Genomic DNA, 7,500 nt, shown 5'->3' with positions numbered 1-7,500 from the left:
GGGACACAAAAGGGCCCTGAAACACTCAACTGAAGTGTGTGTGTGCGTGCGCGCCTCTGTATATGCACATGCAGTGCCTAGACTTGACTAACATACCAGGTCTACAGCTCCAACCTCCAGCAGATGTCTTCCATGTGGCAGTTGTTGTGGAGGAAATCGTTGTGCTACACAATTTTAAACGATATGGCAACGGTGTGGCCTTGCTGTTAGGCATAATATATGCGGTTAACCTGCAGTGTCCGAGCGCCATGAAGTACGTATTCGTTTCTGCAACGTGTGGTAGTGAAAATACAACCAGACAACGCCTCAGCTCGAGTCCACAACTTCCGAAACAAGCTGCTGGAAAGGCTCCCTCCTGGTTGACTTCGTAGCTAATCAGAATTCCAAGGTGGATGTCTTTCGTTGCTTCTCCAAGTGTGTCACCATGGGCCTTGAGAAGGAAAAAATTGTGAATGTTTAGAACATGGGGGTGAAACTCTAAGGGACAAAATCTAAATCTGGGACAAAGTTGCGGGTCAAACTCAAAATGTATTAAATAAAAAATGGGCTAAAATTGCACAACCAGGCACTTAATACTTAGAGGCAAATTTCGCAAGTACCCATTCCCATTATTTAGAGTACCGGTAGTTCAAATGTAGCCTGGTTCACACCAGACGGTTTATGTGTAGCTTCAGCTCCCCCTGGCGGAGCAGAGCTACACACACTACCGTCTGGTACACAGCCATAGAGCACGCTCCGTCTCCAACCAGAAAATAGAGCATTTATTGCTTCTGCACGGCCTCCTCACCAACAAATTCCTTCAAAAACCTTCCTGTTAATCTTTAAAGAGCCAATATAGTCTCTAATCTGTCTTGTGACTCCTCAATGCGAGTTACCGTTTATATTTCAGAAATAAATTTTCTGGTTGGAGACGGAGCGTGCTCTATGGCTGTGTACCAGACGGTAGTGTGTGTAGCTTTCCTCCACCAGGGGGTGCCAAAGCTACACACACTCACAGTCTGGTGTGAACCAGGCTAGTTCAAATGTGCCTGTGCATATTCTCACACTACCCTGGACTTGTCAGTACCTGTTCTTGCTTATATTTCTCCTTGTCAGTCGCTTTGGTCAAAGGCGTCTGCTAAATGCTATGTAATATAATGTAATGGGCTGAGTCGAAAAATGCAGCATCACCGGGTACTGACAAGTCAAGGGTAGCGTGTGCAATACAATAGCATATTCAAATTGGCAGAGGGTTAAAGGGTTAAATAAACCATCTATCTACAGAGTTTTGTTCATCTAGTGTGAGGTTGTTATTTGTGAAGAGTTCTGCAAAAACAGCTTAATTTACCAAAAAAAATAGCTTTAGCCATCAGTAAAAACTAACACAGTATGTTAAGGGTGATAATAGTCCAACACTAGAAAAAAACCCAACAAAATTCTGGTCTTTCCTAGAAGGAAGCTCACGCAATGGTATCCATCTAGTGGTGTCAAACTCAAGTTCACAGTGGGCCAAAATCTAAATCTGGAACGAAGTCTCAGCCCAAAATCTATATACTGAATGAAAAACAGGTTAAAATTGTGCAAGCATGCACGTCCCTGTACATATTCCGTTGCATATGAGGGTGAGATATTACACTGGCCTGGGCCCCAGTCATTTGCCTGTGACACACTGAATTGTGTGTAAGTCAAGACATCTGAAATCATCTCGTAAGACAGATTTTAGCCCCCGTGCCTGAGTTTCACACTCTTGATCTAAAGAACATTGGACTAATTGGTTAATCTCAAACGCTATGTTGTCTTTGGTATACCTGTCGTTCAGAAAACATGGCCGGCCATCTCTCCATGCTGTCGGCAACCATGGGTTGATCCCCAACTGTTTCTTTACGGCGAAGCGAGAAAGTAGCAGACATCACTTCATCCACTGTTGTGTTGTCTGGGTCTTTCTTCATTACCTCCATCTGAATGTAATTGCACAAGCACAAAGTCCACATGCTATGACAATAGTCTTCAGACTTTAGAGCAAAGTTCAGTCAGTACACAACAGTCAATACACTACATACATACAGTGCTCATAATACTAGCAGTGCCTTTACAAAGGTGAGTAAATGTCAAAATTCTTCAAGTAAATTGTACTTTAAAGAGCATTTTTTGTGGGACACTGCACATTATATTTCAAAGCCAGTACTTATTCAGATTTGGAAAGGTAATTCAATTTTGTGACATTTCATAGAAAGTGAAGAAATGTTTTGTTAAAAAAAAATAGCAGTGTTGACTTCGGTCTATGTTGGAAACTCAAAAATGTTCTGTACCTACTCACAAATTCTCAAAAAATTCTACCTTGCTGAGCATGCTTAACTAATATTTTGTTGCATAACCATGGTTTCTAGTAACAATTTAGCATCTGTGGTCCATGTAGTCAACCAACATCCGGCAACGGTCCACACGTATTGCAGCTCAGTGTAATTGTATTACAGTCCACAATTCCTCTGCATGTCTTGATTTTGCCTCACCAACAGCAGGTTTTTTTTATGTCACCCCACATATTTGCAATGCTATTAAAGTGGTGGTTCGCTATTTTAGACATTAAGCCCTGTTTGTGTGACTTCTGGGGTGAAGTGGAGATCTTCTCATCACAATTTTGACATTTGGTCCTGAATGGAGCATTTGGGGATCCAAGACTGCAGCCCCCCCGCAACTTACATTGACTCCAATGGAGCACTCAAGCAATTGATCATACAATGGCTCTGCAAACAAAATGTCTGTAAACGAAAGTTTAATGCCATTTTATGACCGATTGCTTGAGTGCTTCATTGGAGTCAATGTAAAGGTGGGGGAGCTGCAGTCTTGAATACACAAATGCTCCGTTCAGCACCAAATGTCAAACATTGAGAACATCTCTACTTCACCCCAGAAGTCACACAAACAGGGCTTTAAGTCTAAAATAGCGAACCACCACTTGTGCTGGATGCTGTTTCTCTGTAACCAAGATTTTGCTAGCAAGCACAATTATGGTACCAGACAAACAGCATACTAATGGAGTGGCCAGCACAATTCCCGGACCTTAATCTCATAGACAACATGTGGGCTGACAAAAAATGCTACTTATGAGGCAAAACCAAAAAATGCAGAGGAATTGTAGAATTTAGTACAATTAAGCTGAGCTGCAATACCTGCTGACGGTTGCCAGACTTTGGTCGACGCCATGCACCACAGATGCGAAACAGTGCAGAAACCATGAAGATGCAACAACATATTAGTTTAAGATGCTCACCAAAGCTGAATTTTCAAGAATTTGTTAGTTCGGACAGAACATCGAGTTTCCAAATACAGATGTAAACAAACACTGCTATTTGTTTGAACATTACATGTCTTCACTTTCCGTGAGATATCATAAAATGTAATTCTTCGCTTTGAAATAGAATGTGCACCGTCCCAAATGCATTTTGACATTTACTCACCTTTGTAAAGGCAGTGCTTTTTTTATTATGAACACAACAGTAAGTGCATACGGTGTACTACAGGGATGTCAAACACACTGACAGGGGCCAAATCTAGCCCATACGGTCATTCTATTTGGCATAAGAGATCATTTAAGTATGGTACGTGTTTGCTCTATTTTAGCCCATTTTTACTTCAGTAAATTATTGTCAGATTTTGATTTTGGGGTCACTGTGAATTTCAGTTTGACATCTTTGGTGTAGTCCATCACTGAACCCAGAATAATCAGTGCCATGCGGCTGCCTTCAGTGCCTCTGCGTGCGTGCGTGCGTGCGTGCATGTGCATGTGAAGCACTCAGTCAACTTTTTAGTTGAGATATTGTGTTACACAAATACGTTTTGATTCCTTGAGATCTAGACAGGTACAGTATTTTTGGAAAAAGAAAAAAGCGCCTAAAGTGTTAAAGTGCTGTACCTTGTAGATACACAGGAATGGTGTGTGTGTGTGTGTGTGTGTGTGTGTGTGTGTGTGTGTGTGTGTGTGTGTGTGTGTGTGTGTGTGTGTGTGTGTGTGTGTGTGTGTGTGTGTGTGTGTGTGTGTGTGTGTGTGTGTGTGTGTGTAATATACCTAAATGCCCCTCCATCACTCCAGCATTTTGCCCTTGTGGAGAATCCGGACAGTAGTTTGACTTCTTCAGGTTCGGTCACTTCCCTTTTCTTTTGTTGACCAGGACCTCCGGGCATTCCACTGCACTGAGTTTTTGCCTGAGTGCATACAAAGAAACATTTCATTTCATTTCAAACTAATTGCACGATTGCATCATTAATTAAACTATTCTTGGCCTTGTTTACATTATTACATTACATTACATTGCATTTGGCAGACGCTTTATAACCAAAGCGACTTTCAAAAGAGGACAAAAGAGTTTACAAGTGCAGAGGGTGGCCCTCTTGAAAAATGGCTTGGATTTTGGGTGGTAAACGCCATTAGCTGATGGGGTGCATTCTAATGAACATCTGTGCCAATTTCCATACTTGCATACCAAAGTGAACCATTTTGTGGTGATTTTGCATGTATGCACTCCACTATATGTTGGGAAAGGCACAAAGGTGGATGAAACCAGGCGTCATCAATGTGGTGCCCGTAGACCAGCTAGCCCTCCAGGAGCTTCTGAGGTGCCCAACAAGAATGTTAATAAACAGTCACGACTACAAGATTTTAGACACAGTTAATGCATTTCTTAATATGAATATGACATTATTTCTATAGCCTATAATATAGCCTATAAAAACATTTCCTTATAAGCAAATTATCATTCAATCTAGTGTGATTTAGTTATGATGTCAAGACACCAGCACTAGGATTTTGAACAAAAGTAGCCCTCTGACCCAGAGAGGTTTGGGAGCCCTGATCTAAGCACAACCGAGAATGGAATTGAGAGTGGGCGACCTACGAGCCGTGGGGCTTTTCCTTCTCCGTTGCAGCCACTAGAAGCGAAGACTGACAATAAGAACTAACAATTACACCCGAAAATGCTTCACAGCGAATTGTTAATTTATTTTAAAAAGTGAATATCCACAACAATGTTTCACCCATGAAGTAAACTTCAGAACTCACTTTTCCATTCACGTTACCTCGACAGAATAATCACACGTAGCGAATTAGAGCTCTAGTCAACAAAGCCAAACGCCCGCCAAAATACCCAGCAACTCGACAACATTGCTAACTCTGGTAGGTGCTAGCAAACTCCAATAAACGAAGTGTCAAGTCAACCCGAATCACATTTTTCCCCCTTCAAATAACTCTCGTCTCAGAACAAATTGAGATGCCTGTCGTGCCTCGAATACCCAGCTAATATAGGAACTAGGGCTCTAACTAGCTTTAGCAATTAGTCTACTACAAGCACAGTCGGGCGGCATAGCCTACAAACTTACACATTTCCTAACTAGCCAGCAGACTTACAATAACTGAGGGGGAACTAGGCAGCGTAACCATTTTCAAAACGTAATTTGCCCCGAGATAGGTCAAGCAACTACCTAGATTCGCCATGCATATGAGGTTGACACTGAATAGCAAACCCCAGCCCAAATTACCCACATCCAGCGACAGTGCTCACAGCCCTGCTAACTAGCTTGCCCCCACCACATACGCACCTAGCGTACATAGATACAATGTATCTGGCACTATCTGCCAAGTTCATATCAGTTCGAATGCAGCACAAACTTTGTTCCCCACTACTAACCAAGAGACGCATCTTAAATAATGTATTTATCTCTCTGAGAACAGCAATTATTCTTCTGCAGCACCTGAAAATGACAACACATTGCACCTGCAAATACGAGCGTAGCATAGCCTACCAGCATCCTAGAGTAGCTCACGGCTAAAATGTCAAACAAGTATACGGCACAAATGACATGGCTTCCTCTGCGCACAAGTAGCTAAAATGATACAAAACACTTACTAGTTGCGAAATCCTCACGAAAGAGAAGGACATTTGAGCTTCTTCGGGGTGAGTCGACCGTCAGCTACTTCGGGATGAGTCGACCTCGGCTCTCTCTGGCGCGGGCGGCTGGCTGAACTAGGACAGTGCGCGCGTGATCCAAATGTAACAAACGTCTCTGCAAGTTGCGTCAGGGTGGGAGCTGGGAGAGGGAGGGCAGCGGTGCTGGTTGCGTTAGGCCTACTGAACAAACAAAAGACCTACCGATTTTTTTTGTCCCACAAAAACACCGAACACCTAAGTCATTATGGACTTCGACTACACCACCATGTTTTATTATATTAGGCCTATTTCCCAATTCTAATTATTGTCATTCTTCATGTGTTCCCCTTTTCTCCTTTGGTGCTCATCGGGACTCTTGCTTGTTTCAAGGATATCCAAGATATTGATAAAATCATTTAAATAAAAACTTTATTCGGTTACGCGCCTTATTCCTGGAGTAGCCTAAAGATGTCAAAAGGAGATTGCTATTCAGATTAATCTGGTGCAGAGGTGAGGGACGCCAGCAGGGGGCGATGGAGGTACCCCACTCAAACTTTTAATTGTAAGTTCATTCAACTTCCTTGTGTTGAAAGAACTTATGGGTACAAGTCAAATAACTACAACTCAGACATATGAGTTGAATTTTCATAAATCATTTTTGTATAACAGAATAAATTAAATATACAAGTTATCATAACTAATCACTCATATATTTTTTAACAGTGTTGAAGTGATTTTTCAGCCTTCTATCTCACTCTGTCTTTCAACAATATTTTGATGAGTTTTTGTTGCAAAATGACGTATCTCCCATGTGGCAGAGGAGCCGTTCAGTAGAGGAGCCGTTCAGGAGAGGAGCCGTTCAGGAGAGGAGCCGTTCAGGAGAGGAGCCGTTCGCTAGAGGAGCCGTTCACTAGAGGAGCCGTTCACTAGAGGAGCCGTTCGCTAGAGGAGCCGTTCACTAGAGGAGCAGTTCAGGAGAGGAGCCGTTCAGGAGAGGAGCCGTTCAGGAGAGGAGCCGTTCAGGAGAGGAGCCGTTCAGGAGCCGTTCGCTAGAGGAGCCGTTCAGGAGTCGTTCAGGAGAGGAGCCGTTCAGGAGTCGTTCGCTAGAGGAGCCGTTCAGGAGTCGTTCAGGAGAGGAGCCGTTCAGGAGCCGTTCGCTAGAGGAGCCGTTCGCTAGAGGAGCCGTTCAGGAGAGGAGCCGTTCACTAGAGGAGCCGTTCACTAGAGGAGCCGTTCACTAGAGGAGCCGTTCAGGAGAGGAGCCGTTCAGGAGAGGAGCCGTTCAGGAGCCGTTCAGGAGAGGAGCCGTTCAGGAGAGGAGCCGTTCGCTAGAGGAGCCGTTCGCTAGAGGAGCCGTTCAGGAGAGGAGCCGTTCGCTAGAGGAGCCGTTCAGGAGTCGTTCGCTAGAGGAGCCGTTCAGGAGAGGAGCCGGTCGCTAGAGGAGCCGTTCAGGAGAGGAGCCGTTCGCTAGAGGAGCCGTTCAGGAGAGGAGCCGTTCAGGAGAGGAGCCGTTCACTAGAGGAGCCGTTCGCTAGAGGAGCCGTTCAGGGGGTCGTTTCTCGACAGTGCCTTTGCTAACGACTTTAGCCATTTTGTTCGT

The 7,500-nt window shown here is 43.9% G+C and overlaps 1 protein-coding gene and 1 long non-coding RNA gene across 2 annotated transcripts in view; both read right to left on the bottom strand.

The window, feature by feature from the left end:
• The window catches only part of LOC134437454 (neurexin-2-like), a 690,433-nt gene that overhangs the window by 153,675 nt on the left and 529,258 nt on the right, over nt 1-7,500 (bottom strand). The gene's annotated exons all lie outside the window — the stretch shown is intronic.
• LOC134437971 (uncharacterized) lies at nt 84-6,169 on the bottom strand. The gene is made up of 4 exons (XR_010032522.1): nt 5,880-6,169; nt 4,046-4,182; nt 1,788-1,937; nt 84-430 (listed from the first exon to the last, which is right to left on the bottom strand). It is a non-coding gene; the product is annotated as an uncharacterized LOC134437971 (long non-coding RNA).

The sequence above is a fragment of the Engraulis encrasicolus genome, chromosome 21, assembly GCF_034702125.1.
Source record: "Engraulis encrasicolus isolate BLACKSEA-1 chromosome 21, IST_EnEncr_1.0, whole genome shotgun sequence".
Taxonomy (NCBI): Eukaryota; Metazoa; Chordata; class Actinopteri; order Clupeiformes; family Engraulidae; genus Engraulis; species Engraulis encrasicolus.
This window is presented reverse-complemented; position numbering and strand designations above follow the sequence as displayed.